At 38.3% G+C, this 18,438-nt stretch overlaps 1 protein-coding gene across 3 annotated transcripts in view; it reads right to left on the bottom strand.

The window, feature by feature from the left end:
- The window catches only part of SNTG1 (syntrophin gamma 1), a 109,790-nt gene that overhangs the window by 68,504 nt on the left and 22,848 nt on the right, over positions 1-18,438 (bottom strand). For 2 of the 3 annotated variants that reach the window (XM_006761206.2, XM_015562305.1), the window contains exon 3: positions 6,813-6,888. The exons of the other annotated variant lie outside the window; for it this stretch is intronic. The gene's annotated coding sequence lies outside the window, so the exon portion shown is untranslated. The remainder of the gene's footprint in view (positions 1-6,812; positions 6,889-18,438) is intronic. 3 annotated transcript variants of the gene reach the window in all.

Genomic DNA, 18,438 nt, shown 5'->3' with positions numbered 1-18,438 from the left:
CAGATGAGCAAGGAGAACCTCACAAAGCCTCCACCAACGCCACAAAATGAGTGGCACTGACAAACGAGCGACATCTCTTCAAACGTACCAATGGAGATGGAACACAAATACACAGAACCGCTGGGGACAGGACAGCAAGTTGAGGAGAGACCCCTGGATAAATTTCAGAGCAGAGGGGAAAAAAATATCATTCCCATGTCTAAGGTCCCACAGCGATGAAGCGGTGAGGTTAGCGTCTGAAGCCAGCAATCTGACTCTAGGGGACAGCAAGTTGAGGAGAGACCCCTGGATAAATCTCAGAGCAGAGGGGAAAAAATATCATTCCCATATCTAAGGTCCCACAGCGATGAAGCGGTGAGGTCAGCGTCTGAAGCCAGCAATCTGACTCTAGAGCTTAACCTGGTTCATGTCTTAAAATATTCCTGGAAGTGTGCAACACTAACCATCAGTTAAGATATGGCGCAGTGAGATAGCTAAATTAGGCACAGACTCAGGAGGAAGGTGAGTTCGGCCATTCTGTACATTATGGATTAGGAAAATAGTTGGAAGACTTCCAAAAGCATTAAAATGTTACTTACGTAGCATTAAAATGTTACGTCTTTACAAAGTTAGCAGTGTCTTTTCAAAAATAGTTTTCCTTTATTTAACTTTCCTTTTTATCGTTTTTGTTCTCATCATTGTTCATGTCTGTCATCTTCAGAGGTTTGTTACCAACACTTTAGTTTATTTTAGGGGCAATATTTTTATATCTGAGGCAACTTCAAGCTGTCAGTTGACATCATATGGAATAGATCTTATGTATTTGTGTTAGGCTACACATTGATATACATTTACAACCTGTGCACATAGAAGAAATGGACCTGTTAAAATGATCACATCGGTTCTGAGGAAAAAAAAGTAATTGTACTTCAGAGGAAAACAGCTGCTCCAACTGTGCTATTCTGTATCTGAGCTCTTTCCTGACAGCACTGTCATCATTTAGCAATAAATGCCTCAAATGTCCTGACATAAAAGGAGCAACTGCACACTTGGTGCAGTTAGAGGATTGCAGATGGCAAGATTCCCTTCTTTATGGTTGAGTAACACTATATATCTATATCTATATCTATATCTATATCTATATCTATATCTATATCTATATCTATATCTATATCTCTCCTCTTCTTCATTCATTCACACATCAGTGGACACTTAGATTTCTTCCATATCTTGGCCATTGCAAAAAATGCTGCAATAAACATGAATGCGTATGTCTTTTCAAATTAGATAAATACCCAGAAGTGTAATTGTTGAGTCCTTCTTAGTTTCTTGTTATAGGCTTTGTTTTAAAGTCTATTTTGTCTCATGTAAGTATACGCCGACTTTTTTTGTTTGTTTCTTTGTTTCCATTTGCATGAAATATAGTTTCCCTTCCCTTTGATCCGAAGTGGGTCTCTTCAAGGCAGCGTATGTATGAGTCTTGTTTCCTTATCTATTCAGCCACTCTATGTCTTTTGTTTGGGGCATTTAATCCATTTACATTTAAAGTATTTATTGATAGGTATGTAGTTTGGGGCATTTTATTATTCATGTTGTTGATATTTTCTTTCTTTTTGTTTTTTATAACTTGTTAAAGAAATCCATTTAAAATTCTTGAATGTTGATTTGGTGGTGACGAGCTACCTTAGCTTTTTCTTGCCTGGGAAGTTCTTTATCTGTCCTTCAATTCTAAATGATAGCTTTGCTGACTAGTATAATTTTGGTTGCGGGTCCATGCTTGTCATTACTAAGAAAATATTGTGTCAATCCCTCTGGCCTATAAAATTCAGCTGACAGCCTTATGGAAGTTCCCTTGTAGGTAACTAACTGCTTTTCTGTTGCTGCTTTTAGGATTCTCTCTTTGCCTTTAACTCTGACATTTAAATTATGATGTGTCTTGGTGTGAGGCTCTTTGAGTTAATCTTGTTTGGAACTCTGTGTTTCCTGAACTTGTATGTCTACTTCCTTCACCAGGTTTGGGAAATTTTTGGCATTATTTCTTCAAATAGGGTTTCAATTCCTTGCTCTTTCTCTCCTCCGTCTGGTACCCCTATAATGTAAATGTTAGTATGCTTGAAGTCCCAGAAGTTCTTTAAATTATCTTCATTTTTGGATTATTTTTTCCTTTTTGCTGGTCTAATTGGAGGTTTTCTGCTACTTTATCTTCCAAAATGCTGATTTGTTCCTCTGCTTCATCTAGTCTTTAATGTAGTTTTCATTTTAGTTATTCTATTCTTTATTTCTGACTAGTTCTTTTTTATGTTTTTTATCTCCACTTTTATGTTTCCCATCTCTCGATTGTAGTTCTCACTGAGACCAACAATTCTTCCCCTAAGTTAATTGACCATCCTTACAACCAGTGTTTTGAAATCTGCATTTGATAGAATGCTTGTCTCCATTTCATTTAGTCTTTTTCTGATGTATTGTTCTGTTCTTTTATTTGAGATATGTTTTTCTGTCTCTTCAGTTTGGCAACCTCCCTGTATGTTTCAATGTACTAGATAGAGCTCCTACAGCTCTGGGGTTTGGTAGAGTTGCCTAAGCTTGTAGATATCCTATAGGGTCCAGTAGCACAGCCTCTCTGTTCACCAGAGGCAGACACTCCAGGTACACTCTCCCATGTGGGCTGTGTATACCCTCCTGTTGTAGTTGAGCCTTGAGTTCTGGTGGTATTCCAGTGGGAGGGAACGACTCCCATGCTGATTGGCTAGAAGGACTGGCCATGACTACAATAGAGAAGCTGTTGTGTAAGGTCTGATTCTACTGAACAAGATTCACTGAAGCGTGGCTCTTGGGCCTGCTGAATCTGCTCTTTGGGTGTGTTATATGTGGAACTGATGGGAGAGTATCTAGCAGGGTCAGAAGCCGGCCACTGGGTATGTTGATTCTTGAGCCTTTTGAGAGGGTCTCAAGGTGGACCAAGATCAGCCATTACTTGGGCCCATCCTGGTATGAGCTACAAAGTGACCTACAGATAGTTGCCACTTGTGCTGGGCCAAACTGCAAACTGTGGCTGGCTGCCACTGGTCGTAGGCTTGGGGCTACTTAGAAAAAATGTATCAAGCACACTGAGACATACCCTCCTTATGGGGGGTTTGTGAAACTTTGAGAGATTTTAGAAAAGTCTGCAGCACAAACCAAGATGTGATGTTTGTATGGGAAAACCACTGGAAGCATCATGGATTGGGCTCAGAAATTGGGTGAGGCAGGGTGAACAGTGTTAGCTAAGTCCATGGAGATTCAGATATGGTACCTGCCTGCTCCTTCAGGCTGGGGGCGGGGGGCGGGGGGTGGCGGGAGACGAGAACTCAACAAAGGAACAATTACTTCTGCCTGCAATTCTGTCTCGGAGAAAGTTACCTCCCCCTAGCCCTCACCCTGAAGTCCTACAATTCAGTTCCCCTTCTGTATGTTCCTGTGTGCTTTTTGGGCTGCTGCTCCAGAGCAAGCTAGTCTATCAGCAAGTAGGTCTGTCTGTGGTCCCTTTAAGAGGAACTGCCTGGGTGTCCAGCAGCCCTTTATCTCACACAGCCAAAATCCCCACTGGTTTTCACAGCCAAACGTTATGCTGACTTCTCTTTCCAGCATTGAAACCCTGAGGCAGGGGAATGGTGTGGGGCGAACTCCCCTGTCCCCTCAGAGGGGCCTCTGCAGCCAAGATATCCCTCAGAATTTTTAATTTTTGGTGTGGGACCAGCTTGTTCCATGTCTGCATCCCTCCTAACAGTCTCGACATGGCTTCTCTTATACATCCTTAGTTATAGTAGTCTGTTCAGTAAGATTGCAGGCAGTTCCCAATGATGGTTATTGTGTAGTTTAGCTGTAACTTTGATGTCTATGATCTGGGGAGGAGGCAAGCACAGTTTTTATCTACTCCACACTCTTGACACACTGTTTTACCAATGCAGCCAGTGGCTCTGCCATCTCAAACATGCCTGAAAATACTGAGAATTTGATGAACAATTTTGAAGGCAAACGGGCCAACAGAAGCTGCATCCTGTGGATAGGTGCAACGTGTAAACACAAAGAGGGGACAGACCATGAAAAGACTCATCGAAGTGCAAGGTCAGATGCCTCAAACATCCTCAAAGCACAGAAAAGCAGCAACAGCATTAAATTTACCTGTTCAATTATCAAGTATTTATATTACAGTGATTTTGTTCTGGCAATAAAAAGATGTCCAGGAAGACAGAGCTGTCCTCTAGCCAAGCATGGAGGTCAGCAACCACAAAGCAGTGGCAAGCAATCCAGCTAGGACATCTGCTCACACAATGGACCCAGTTTGCTCTTGCTCATGGGAAATTTTCCATTAAAATATGAAGCCAACCTAGCTTTAAATGTAGTCAAATGTGATCATGAATAAACCATGGGGGAGGCATAAGTAAAATTCTACAGATCAGGGAAGAGACTATAAAAACCCACTAACAGTGCACGCTAAGGCATATAGTTTCAAAATATTTCTTATTTCAAAGAATCAGAAAATAGTAGGCTATGTGTTTTAAGACTCTTTACTGTCCCTCCTCTTCATCTTCTCTCAAAAGAGTATCAATTCAAATTTCTTGCTTCTCCATAAAGTATTGTGAATTCTTTAAAAAAAAGGGGGGGGGGAGGAAATGATATATACCCGTATCATTTGTTTGAAATGCATCCAGATATATTTCAATAAAAAAATATTTATTCTTTGTGATTGTAGGAGAAGGGACTTTGAGGATGACAACAGGCACTCTCAGATGAATTGTCATTACTCTCCTTACAAATGTATTTCTCTCTTTCTTCATTTATATGTCACCTTTCTTGGAACTCTTTCAGGGTTTACAGTATAGGATACTTAGCACAATGATGAAGGGAGAGCAAATAGAATAGCATGTGATACTGGGAAAGTCTAAGTAGGTATTAAATGGCCATCTCTTGCAGAGCAATAACGTTGCCACTTATGGCTAGCACAGCATAATCTGGGTAGTTTCCACCTACATAGCTTGCTCTCTGTCTCTGTTTAGTTAATTCCTTCTTATGAGCTTCAAAATGAAAGGCTGAGAAACCAAGGAACCACAGGGTTTCAGGAAACAGAAATATCCATCAAATTCGAATGGTTGGGGGAATGAGGAATAGACGCAGACGCAAGGAAAGGCAATGGTAGAGAGAATAGGGCATTCTAGAGCACTCACCCCTGTTTCAATCTTAAAAATAGGTTATTTTCCTCTCTCTATTATCTATCAAGCTTCTCTATTGCATTTTAATGGAAGAAAAGCTATAGCTATATAAAGGCCTCGTTATGAAAAATTATTCTAAAACATTGGCTATAACCCAGTATTTTTTGGTGTACTAGAATGATTTCCTGCTGCTTCCTAGGAAATTATGCATTAGAATTTTCTGTTTATGCAAATAATGAGAAAACAGTGTTTAATTTAATGATGAGGGAAAATGTACCTGGATTCAGGTGGGTAGGGATCACAATTTGTTGAGGAAAGAACAATAAATTTATTAGCAACCCATCACTATCTGGGTGTGATTATGACACATATAACACCATATGGCTTCCATAGCCTAATAATATCTAGTAATAAGAACAAATGTCGACCTAAGTGTTTGTGATCTTAAGTGTCATCATCTTTGCCATCATCTTTGAGAATCCAGTCAAGGAAATCCAATCACAAACTTTCTGCAAGGACGCATCGAGCCTTACAATTCTATGATTTTTACAACACACAGATAAACATTCTGAAGAATTCTATTCATTTTGTATTACATTGAAATCTGATTTAATAAAAACAATAGGTACATAATACACTTTTACGTGTTAGCATTCATTTAAACATAATAGATGGTAATGAGTTTTATGATTCTCACTAAAACCACTTTGGAAATCTCTGTTCTGCCAGAAAATAAAAACTGAGAAATACTGCAACAATTTATTAGAAAAGTAGATATAGTGATTTTAAGCCAAAACGTTGGCAGCCAGGTTCTGGTCTGTAGAGCAAATACAGTTTGAATCCTTCCAAAAGGCACACTCATCTTAGCACCGATGTCACAGACGGTGTTCATCTTCTAACTGATTTGACTATACTGACTCATGCTCATTTTCTGCAGTAATATTGAATTTCTTTTATAATTTCACACTTTCATCCTTTGTTCTGAATAAACAAAAGAGGATGTGATAGTCCCCTAGGCTCTACTGTTGTAAGGCATTTTAAGAAACACTTTGCCACCCTAGCTGGTTTGGCTCAGAGGATAGAGCCTCGGCCTACGGACTAAAGGGTCCCGGGATCCCCAGTAGGGAGCATACAGGAAGCAGCCAATCAATGATTCTCTCTCATCATTGATGTTTCCCTCTCTCCCTCTCTCTTCCTCTCTGAAATCAATAAAAACGTATTTTTTTTTAAAAAAAGAAACACTTTGCCAAGGCCCCCCTTTCCATTATTACCTATCTACCCTTTCTCCAGTAGTTCAGCACTCACTCATGGAACCCTTATCATAAAGTCAGCTTTTGAAAATTGATTAATTTTCATTCCTCTGAGTGATGCTCACTAAAGTACAAAAAATTTAATACAGTTGTTTAAATAAATATGGTGGAAAGATATATCTAAATACAGTCTAAATAATAAACATTGGCATGCATTTGAAACATTGCTACCCTCCCCACACCAGGAGATTTTTTTTGTTTCATATTGTTCTAGAAGAGATAGGGAGGCTTCATAAAGCTTAATATTGAAGAAAATTACTTGCTTATTAAAATGTGGATAAAGAGGTATTTTTTCATTAAGTTACAAAGGCATATTGAAAAATATTGATCTTACTTGAGTGTAGGTAGAGCAGTATTTTTCTTTTATCAGAAGTCACTCCTCTGGCAATCACAACATTTTGGAGAATTGTCTAGATACAGAAAGCAAAAATAGAAAGTTTTGCAAACATTCCAAATAGATGCAATACAATCTATATTACACTGAAATGCAGCCATTTCATCCATAAGGAGACATGCATCCCATTTACACTTATATCACATACAATTTTACCACATTTCTTGTCAATTTCTAGGAGTAACTCAAAACCTTGTGGATCATCAAGAGGATGAAATAATAATAATAAGTATTCTCTAAATGGCTAATGTCATAAAACTAATTTCTGCAGAACACAGTTTGGGAAAATTGGCTTTTAAAAAAAAAGTACAAAAGGATATTAGATAATTTGCCCAAAATTGTATGTGCCAGTAGTTGCATTCAGGTCTAAAATGCCAATACTTCAGCCTTTAGAATAACGCCAAGTTTAAATTATCAATAATATTTAAAAGCCTGCCTTGTGAGGAATCACCTCATGTTTGATGCCAAAAAGTGATTACTATTTTTAATGAGACATAGCTATTAACTCAGTTTTATGCTGCGGGAGAGAGGTTGACCTCTATAAATCAAGGTTTGAGCAACACATTGCTATTTCCAAAGGTTAGAGTAATGTTTCTGCCTTTGCCACTTAACATTAAATGATCACATTTCTATAATCTGTGTTATAAACTCAATTGCAGTCTTGAAACTACTCTAATACTGTAATAAAATAATAACCAAGTGAGAGATCATATTTAAGAGAAGAGTGGTTACCCAGCGAATTTCCAGAGGTACACAGCTGCTGCAGAGGAGGGAGGTGCCTGTGTAACTCAACTCTGATCCAGATTTATTCAGAGGCCCATCAGTATGGCCTTTTAATAAGCTCCCCAGAGAAATGTGAACCTTAGCCAAGTTGGGAACCCTAAACTAGACCACCAGTTTCTGGGCGGTGGTAAAATAATCCAGGAATGGCTCTGAGATTCCTGACCCCTGGCGGACACTCTGTATTATCCCCTTCAATGACTGTGGGCTGAGCTTGTGGCTAGGGTAAGGTCCCATTAAATGACGAAGGTGAAGGGATTTTGCAGCTGTAACCACCCGCCCCCGCCCCCCCAATCAGTTAATGTTGGGTAAACCAACTTGAGGGCGATTCTCTTGAGTAGTCAGACATGGTCAAGTGGGAGCTCTTACAAAGGGAAGGAGATTCCCACTGAGACAGGTGGTCCTGCTGGATTTGAAGAAGCTGCTTCCTTGGGAGATGGCCACACACATAGGTCCTTTAGAAAGCGCTGCTAGGAGATCAGAGCAACCAGTGGCTGGCATACAACATGAAATGGGGGAATCAGCGCTACAAACACAAACAACCGGATTCCGCCAATGGCTTAAGTGAACCCAGACAGAGACCCCGAGCTCCGCAGGAGAACACAGCCTGGCCAGCACTGCGATTGCGGCCTTGGGACCCCTCCATGTGATTAAGGTTGTTTTTAATGGATAAGCTTAAGAATTCAGAATTCATGGTGGGTGGGTGGGGGACTTATGTAATACTTTAAACAATAAAGAATTTAAATTTTTTAAAAAAGGAATTCAGAATTATGTATCAATAAAGTGATAGGAAAATTAAGGCATTCAGATGGAAGCAAAAGTTAAGGGAGTTTGTTACTCCTAGATTTGCCCAGAACAAAATGATCAAAGGAGTTCTGCAAAGTAAAATGAAAGAACGTTAGACAGTAACTTGAAGTTATACAAAAATAAAATTCTCAAGACAGATAAATACATGGGCAATTACAAAAGTTTGTATCATTGCAACTACAGCTTATAATTCCATTTTTTGTTGTTTACATTATTTAAGAGACTAATACATTTTTAAATATTATTTGTTTAAAAGCTAGTATTATTGTGAGTTTGGTCTATAACTCCACATTTTTGTTTTTTGCCTAATTTAAGAGGCTAATGCATTTAAAATAATTATTAGTTTATGTCTTGGGGCATTATATATGCAAAGATGTAATTCTGTGATATCAATAACCAAAAGTAGAAGAGGCAGAGGTATAAAGAAGCAGATTTTTTGTTTGTTACTTAAGTTAGTATAAATTCAAATTAGAGTGTCATAAATATACATTGTTAAATGTGACCGCCATGCTAATCACAAATAAAACAGCTAGAGAATACACATAAATTCTATGAAGAAAAAACATTTAAATGTTTCACTACAGAATATAAACTAAACACAAAAGCAGAAAGTAATGTAAGAAATGAGGGACAAAAAAAAATCCTACAAGGTATAAATGAGTGGGGAAAAAGTAGAGTTACAATTGTTCTTTTGGAAAATAATACAATAATTAAGAAATAATAATATAAGAATAAACTATAAACCTACTTTTGCCCACCCAAATATAGAAAAGGAACAGAAAATTATGAAAATAAGTCTTTTCACAGTATTTACTTTAAATGCAAGTGGATCGAACTCTTCAATAAGAAGACAGAGATTGGCAGAAAAACTTAAAATGTCTAATTCAGCTCTGTGCTACCTACAAGAGACTAATATAAGATCAAAAGACACAAAGAGCTAGAAAGTAAAGGGGTGAAAAAATTATACTATTATCAGAAAAAATATACACTTTAAGTCAAAAAAGTTTACAACAGACAAAGAAGCATTTGTTGCATTCAGTTTTCTATCCCACAGATGAGTGAAGTAATACTGAGTGACTTTTTCTGTCTGACTTATTTGTCTTAGCATAGTATTCTCTTGCCTGACTGCTCTGGCCAGGGCTTCCAGCACTATGTTGCATACCGGTGGTGAGAGCGGACACCCTCATCCCGTTCCTCATTGTAGAGGAAAAGCTTGTAGCTTCTCATCATTGAAAATGATATTAGCTGACAGCTGGTCATACAAAGCCTTTGTTTCCTTGAATACTTTCCTTCTATACCCATTTCACCAATTGTTTTAATTAAAAATACATGTTGTATTTTGTCCAATTCTTTTTCTGCATCTATTGATGTGATCATAAGATTTTCATTCTTTATTATTTTAAACTAGAGACCTGATGCACGAAATTTGTGCAAGGGCTGCTCAGTCCTCGCAGCTGCGGTGGCTGCCTTGCCCCTTACAGCCCCGGCTTTGTCTGGAAGGTCGTTTGGCTGTCTGGTCTAATTAGCATATTATGCTTTTATTATTATAGATTAGTGTATTACATTGTTCGATTTACATACGTTGAACCATACTTGCGGCTCTAAAAACAAACCCCACTGGATGGTGATGCATCATCTTTGTAATGTATTGTTGTATTTGATTTGCTAGTATTTTGTTTATAAATTTAGCACCTGTATAGTTTATGTTTGATACTTAGCATGTCATCTAATGGGCGCTAAGCACAGCATACAGAGAACTTAGGACACCATAGACTAGGTATTTTGCATGCTGCATAGTGGCGCACCACAGTAGAGTCTGGACACTTAGCACACTATTCAGTGGTTACCTAACATGCCAGATGATGGGTATTTTGTGTGTCATACAAAGAACACTTAGCACACCTTAGCATACACACAAAGTACACTGTAAGGAGGATACAGTACACCATACAACGGTACCATTCTGTTAGAGCAAACATGAGATCCACAATAGCAATTTTACACCTCATCTGTCTATCCACAGTACGTGCTACAGCAAGTAAATTAAAGAGTGGAATAGTTAGTATAATAGTTGTTTAAAAAAAACAACTTTATACTACTAGACACTAATTAAATAAATATTTGAGTGATGACTGTATGAGACTCTTTCAAAAGTAAAGAAATAACCTGGTACCTACTTAAGGAAACAAAAACAAATGAGAATGATACTCTATCAAATGGACCTTCTCCTTCAGTTTGCTTAATGCATTTTTTATAATAATAAGTAGGCCATTTTCAGATTGTTTAAGAATGGGAAAACCAGAGATAATGACACCTATACTTAGAATTTCACACATAATTGATTCAAACAAGACTTAGATTCTTAGTCAGGATTTAATTTCACATTTAAGGAAAGAAATTGGTTACTGAGTTCCTGACATTAAAAGTACATATGTTGCCGAAACCGGTTTGGCTCAGTGGATAGAGCGTCGGCCAGTGGACTGAAGGGTCCCAGGTTCAATTCCAGTCAGGGGCATGTACCTTGGTTGCGGGCACATCCCCAGTGGGAGATGTGCAGGAGGCAGCTGATTGATGTTTCTGACTCTCTATCTCTCTCCCTTTCTCTCTGTAAAAAATTAATAAAATACATTTTTTTAAAAAAGTACATATACGCACTCACTAGTTCGCCTACCATGCAAATGAGCACTCTATATTTCACTTCTTATTCAAAAGATCATGTTTAAGGATCAAAATACAAGCTATAGACATAGAGAAAATATTTGCAAGTCACACATTTGTGAAAACACTTGTATTTATAACCTATAAAGATCTTAAACTTTTAAAAATCCAATTAGAAAATGGGCAAATGATGTGAATTAGTCATTTCACTAAAGAGACTATATAGATAAAAAATAAGCAGATGGAAATATATTCAACATCTCTAGCGATTAGGGAAGTAAATGGAAATTAAGAGCATGATGAGATATCATGACATATTTAGTTATTGCAATATAGCTAAAGCTTAAAAACAATAATAATTTTAAACATATATGCAAAATTCTGACATGAACTTTGAGAAACTGAATTTCTCAAAAATTGCTGGTGAGAATTTAAAATGGTGCAGTCACTATGAAAATATTTTGCCAATTTCTTAAAAATCCTATATAATAAAATCCTAATATGCAAATTGACTGAACGGTGGAACGACTGGTTGCTATGACATGCACTGACCACCAGGAGGCAGATGCTCAATGCAGGGGGCTGCCCCCAGCCCACAGTCCCCAGGCCAGCCAAGGTGGGTGGCAGCGGGGGCCCCCTGATTGCCCCACCGGTCACCCCACAGATCGGCCCTGATTGCCAGCCAGGCCTAGGGACCCTACCCATGCACGAATTTTGTGCACCGGACTTCTAGTATAAGTGTACAACTGCCATATGACCCAGCAATTGCACAGGTGGGCATTTATGCCAGGGAAATGAAACTGTATGCTCACCCAAATATGTGTACACAGATGTTCATAATAGTTTTATTTGGAATAGCCAAAAACTAGAAACAACCCAATGCCTCTCAAAAGCTAAATGGTTAGCACACTGTGGTATATCTAGACCATGGACTCTTACTCAACAATAAAAATGAATCAACTATTGATAACCATACAAACTGTGATGAATCTCAAGGTCATTGTGCTGAGTGTAGAAAGCTAACCTCTAATGTCACATATGGTAGGTTTCCATGCATATAATATTCTTGAAATGACAAAATTATACAGATAGAGAATAGGCTGCTGTTACAGTTACAGGAAGCGTATAACTACATATATATAAAATTTTAAAATAAATGAAAAGTATATATTGTTGGTATTTATATATTTATATATAAAATTGGTAGTGATGGAATAGTACTGTGTATTGATTGTGGTGGTGGTAATAGGCATCTATACATATAATAAAATGACATAGAGTTATAAACATACAATGTGCCACTGTCAGTTTTCTACTTTCAATATTGTATCCTGTTATGTACAAAATAACCACGGGGAAAAACTGGGTGAAGGGTTAACTGGTAGTCTCTGTACTATCTATGCAACTTTCAGTAAATGTACATTTATTTCAAAATGAAAAGTATCAAAAATTATTCATCAATTCAGAGAATTGGTGAATTCAGAGACGAGGATCTAGGGACAAAAATCAAAATTATTCTCCAATCTGAGCACCTGCTATATACAATGTATTGTGTTGCATGGCATTATAGTTTATGTAGGCTGCTGTAACTTTCAGTCTCAATAACTATGAGAAAATAACTTTCTACTTTTTTAAACTATCCAGTACCATACAACCTTGTACCCCCCGCCTCCAGGCCTACTGCACTATTGTCTGTATCCATGGGTTTTGAATGAAGATGTTGATCACCTTCTTTAGGGATTTCTTAATTTGGACCATTTTTCTTTCTTTTTAAAAAAATATATATTTTATTGATTTTTTTTACAGAGAGAAAGGGAGAGGGATAGAGAGTTAGAAACATTGATGAGAGAGAAACATCGATCAGCTGCCTCCTGCACACCACCTACTGGGGATGTGCCCACAACCAAGGTACATCCCCTTGACCGGAATCGAACCTGGGACCTTTCAGTCTGCAGGCCGACGCTTTATCCACTGAGCCAAACCAGTTAGGGCTGGACCATTTTTCTATATGTGTTTTTTGTGTTCCTATTGAACCATCCTTAAACTCGCAAGTGTCATTCCTGTGCAACTCTTTGCACTTGTGATGTGGTGGTCTCTAGCACAAGAATGTGGGCACTGGGTTCTCTTCCTTATGAGGGTGATTGGTCAACAGCCACTTCAAATCTTTAACCTTTATCTCATTATCCATTCCCTTGAACCAGATTAAATAGCTGGCTATCCAGACAAGTGCATTACAATTAAAGCGGGGAAAATTAATTAGGTTATTATGCACATACACATGCCAAGTAGACCAAGAAGATGCAGAATTCAGATAGCAAAGCTTTTCTAGAACAAGAGCCCTAAAACTCTACACATGCTCAAAGACATTTTTTTAAAAATATATTTTATTGATTTTTTTATAGAGAAGGGAGAGAGACAGAGAGTCAGAAACATCGATGAGAGAGAAACACCGATCAGTCGCCGCAACCCAGGCACATGCCCTTGACCGGAATCGAGCCTAGGACCCTTCAGTCCGCAGGCGGACGCTCTATCCCAGTCGTGGGCAAACTACGGAGAGGAAGGGAGAGGGACAGAGAGATAGAAATATCAGTGATGAGAGAGAATCATTGATTGGTTGCCTCCTTTATGCCCCCCACTTGGGATCAAACCCGCAACCCGGGCATGTGCCCTTGACCAGAATCGAACCTGGAACCCTTCAGTCCACAGGCCAATGCTCTATCCACTGAGCAAAACCAGCTAGGGCTCAAAGACATTTTTAATCCTACAAATAAAACAAAATTATTATGGCATATATATACTAGAGGCCTGGTGCACAAAAATTTGTGCACTGGGAAAGGGGAGGACGGGTTCCCTCAGCCTGGCCTGCCCCCTCTCACAATCTGGGAGCACTCAGGGGATTTCCTACTGGGAAGCGGGCCTAAGCCGCAGTCTACTCTCCCTCTGAGGGAGGTGACCAGGCTGATCAGGGAAAGGCGCCGCCCCCATCACCCTGCTGCTGCTGCCACTGACAGCCGCAGCGGCTGCAAGTCCTGAGCCCCGGGCCTCACATCTGCCTGAGCCCAAGGCTGCCATGTGCCCAGGTTTCACAGCCGCTGTGGCTTTGTCCCGATGGACGTCTGGATGGACGCCTGGAAGACATCTGCCCTAATTAGCATATTATAATTTTATTTATATATATATATATACTGAAAAAATCATCTAACACCTGGACTTGTTAACTATATAATGCCACTTTTATACTATATCAGAGGCAGAATGCTTATTTTTAAAAAACAGTAGACAAGCGATCAAAGAAAGATTTTACAAATAAACATCTGAACTTTTTTTTGCAGTAGGGAACAATTTTAGATAATTTATGCTCTTCTGCAACTCATTTGTATTCTAGTCTAAATATACATCAGCCTAAATGGTTGACAAAATCTGGGCCAGAAACCTAAATACAGAACTCCGGGAGGACTGCTGGCTGGGGTGCAAGCTCATTTATGTAACCACAGGTCTAATATTTTGTCAAGGTGGGGAAAAGTATAATTTGCTTCCATGTAGCCCGTGGGATGCACTCTGTACACCAACATGCAACAGTGAAAGGAAAAAAGAAATAGCAATGTAGCAATCAGGAAGTGTGGTGTGCTTTTTAAGGCCAGGGGAAAGCATAGTTTTAGAGTGGTTCTGATGTTAGGATGCTGCCATTTCCACAAACCCTTTACACAGGCTCCTCCCTGATGGATAGCAAACAAGTTGAGTTCCTTCCCGGCTTAAATAAAATGTTCACTTTACTATTCTTCTACTTTTAATCATGTTGATTTTTCCATTAATGACCAAATTTCTTAGACTGCTGCTGAGATAGTTTTCTTACCATCTATTTACCGAAAACATGAATTCAAGATTTTTTTTTCATTGCTGTCAGTCAAATCACATTGATTATGCACTTACCTCCCGTTAGAAAAATTCTAAATATTCCCTTAATCTAGAGATCATGGAGTTCCATCTTTTGCTTCTCGCTAGCATGTGTACTGTGCGAGAATGAATAAAAGATCAAGATCTACCCCCCTTAACCCTTCACTTCACCAGGAACTACAAGTTGTAAATGGTTTCCAGTGGGAACATGGGTGACATGGACTCCATTCCTGAACTCTATATATGCTCTGGCACCATAGCTCTTCCTGAAAACACAGACCGTAAACAGTAAATAGTCCTGAACAGATTTAAAAAAATTTTAACGAAAACAACAACAAATCACTCTTCCAGGCAGGCTAGCGGTAATCTATTACTCTATTCCACTTAATTAAATCCAGTTTCAGACAATTTAATTCAATATGTTTAAGGTATTGACCAAGGTGCCGGCCTCCTTGGAGGAGACCCATCAGTGCTGGAAGGGACATGCAGCTCTCAGGGATTTGTTTAATTATCTGTCTTGTTTCAGTGTCTCTGGCTTCCCAGGGCTTGACAACAATTGCCATTGCCCCACACTACCAGGCTAAGTGCGTGCTTCCTGTGGCAGAATTGGACTTGGACCCAGCTGCCCAGGCAAAGCCTGCCCTGGGCCCTTCTCCACCCATCTTGACACATAATTGGGTGTTTTACTCACTGGAACCACAAGCATTTTGTACAAATTCCAGAATAAATGTCTACTGGAACTTAGCATGTCCCAATTTTTATGAGGTGATGTGGCTTGTAGATACTAGTAAAATCCATGGGGCAGAAGAAAGGCTAGATTTAAGCAGCTGTATTATCTCTATTAAAACTACTTATTATGCTAAAGCTTTGTATACAATGTTACATTTAACCCTTATAAAAATCACTAATGGTAGATACATATTACTGTAATGTGAGATAAAAAATTAAGATTAAGAGACATTAAATAATGTCCCAAGGATCACATGATCTCAATATATATGCTGCTAATCACTACCATAATATATATGTACCCTTTTGCAAATTTTGAAAATCAAACAGGAATAAAAATCCCAACATAATTTTGGCTCCTTGGCAAAGTCTTTTAAATGGAGCAATAACTCTAGGCCACCCATAATGAAATTAACCTCACCAAATTACCTGGAGGAGGGCCAAACTCTGGGGAAAAGGATGGAGACTCGTGGAAGCAATGACTTAATTCTAACTGAAAATGCCAAGGGAGCAAGCAATTTAATTTGGGTGTTTTCCAGAAGGAAAATGACCAAGTCATTTTTATTCCTCCTGGAGGCATTAGCACAAGTTTCTAATATCTACAAGGACAGCTCTTCCTGTGGGAAATAAAAGTAAAATATCAAGAAATTCCAGCAATAAAAACAGCCATCTTCTAAATAGAATTTTCTTTCAAGAGGAAAAAGTAGGTTTCACACAATAATCCTCCATTTTAATTATAACAAGACAAATAAACATTTCCATGACAATATTTTGAAATTTATTGTTTTATCATTGAATCTAAATTTTACTTTTAAATTGAATCAAATAGAATTATTTTTAGTTCAGGTACTTAATGAAAACATGGAAATTGTTGCTAGATTCCATGAAGGTTTTCGTAAAGCATATGTTTTTTTTCTATAAAACCACTGCAATTGTTTGGGGGTGGGGGAGAATTAATATTAATTAACATTTAGACTTTAAGTAATACAAAGGAATAATTTTTTGCCCTAGATTTTAAGTAAATATAAAACGCCATTGCCTTTTTTACATAAAGCTTTATTGATATACTAGAGGCCTGGTACATGAAATTCATGCACGGATAGAGTCCTTAGGCCTGGCCAGCAAGCAGAGCCTATTGAGGCCTTCTGGCTGCTGGCCAGGGCCTTCCTTCGTTCTGTGCCTCCCCCTGGTGGTCACAGCGAGTGATCGAACTCCCACTGTCCTGGTCGAACTCCCGAGGGGACACTTTGCATATTAGCCTTTTATAGATAGATAGATAGATAGATAATTCATATACCATTAAATTCACCTTTTTAAATTGTATTAATTCAGTAGCTTTTAATATAGTCACAGATTTGTGCAATCATTGCCACAATTTAAATTTAGAACATTCTCACCAGTCCCCCATCATCATCATCACCTATTTAATCCCTTGCTATCTGTAACTAGGTCTGTTACAATCAGCAGTAGGAAACTAGCCCTCTATGTGTAGCCTATCAAAACTTTCTTAGTGCAAGTCCATCACTCCCATAGGTATAAAAAAATATTCAAGGGAAAGTCTGCTAATGATAGAAAACCCATGCCATTTTAATACATGAGGGAGAGCAGCCAAAACCTTAAATAAAGAATTCCATTAGCAGTGATGAGGTATTCTTTACCTCAGGTTTTTAATGTATCATTATTAACAGTTACAAACCAGATATTCAACAACCACCACAACAAAACAGTGTGTGGCCCTAGACATTTCATTAAAAGAGGACTGATTTAGTGTTTCCTGTTTTAACTAAAAATAAAAGTCAGTAATTCCATGTCCTATCCTCCTTTATTTGCAATTAACTTCAACTTGTGTCAGTGAATAATGTACATATAAACTCTAATTTATATAAATGTTGGCTCTAATGTGTCTGGCTAATACTTTACATATCATTGATGACTATAATATGTACAAAATAAATGTCTAAAACTTCAAGATTATACTGGGCATAATTCCATTATCATGAAGATTCCTAACATAATTTTAAAAACTTGATTACCTCAAAGACATCACTAATGCATACTTATTGCTAATGGAACTGGATAAATAAAGAAATGCTGGTCAAAATGGGGGGGAAATAAAAATACTAGTATAATAATAATTTTTAAAAGGAGAAGCCTAATTGTTTTGACAAACATAATTGTGCATCTTCCTTATGCCACGGTTGTGCAAGGATTGAAAATTGCAAGTGTGAGTAGGACACGCCTGTACCAGAGTTTTGTCACCTTGAGAGAAAGACAAAAGGACCAAACGCCCTTGTAACTAAGTATACTAGTCAAGATTCTCCAGAGAAACAGAACCAATAGAATGTGGAATGAGAGAGAGAGTGAGAGAGAGAGAGTGAGAGAGAGAGAGAGAGAGAGAGAGAACAGAGAGAGGGAGAGAGAGATTGTGAAGTCTGGCAAGTCTAAAAGAGTCCGCAGGAGAGGCCAAAAAGCCAGAGACCCAGGGAAAGGCAGGTGCTGTAGTAGGAGTCTAAAGTTAGTTGGCTGGCAGATTTCCCTCTTGCTCAAGTGAGGTTGGTGTTTTTCTATGAAGGCCTTCAAATAATTGGATGGATGCATCTACGATACAGAGGGCAATCTGCTTTAATCAAAGTCTACTGATTTAAATGTTAATCTCATCTACAAATACCTTTATGGAAACATCCAGAATAATATTTGA

Source organism: Myotis davidii, unplaced genomic scaffold, assembly GCF_000327345.1.
Source record: "Myotis davidii unplaced genomic scaffold, ASM32734v1 scaffold317, whole genome shotgun sequence".
Classification (NCBI taxonomy): domain Eukaryota; kingdom Metazoa; phylum Chordata; class Mammalia; order Chiroptera; family Vespertilionidae; genus Myotis; species Myotis davidii.
Note: the sequence above shows the minus strand (reverse complement) of the source record. Positions and strands in the feature narration are given on the sequence as shown.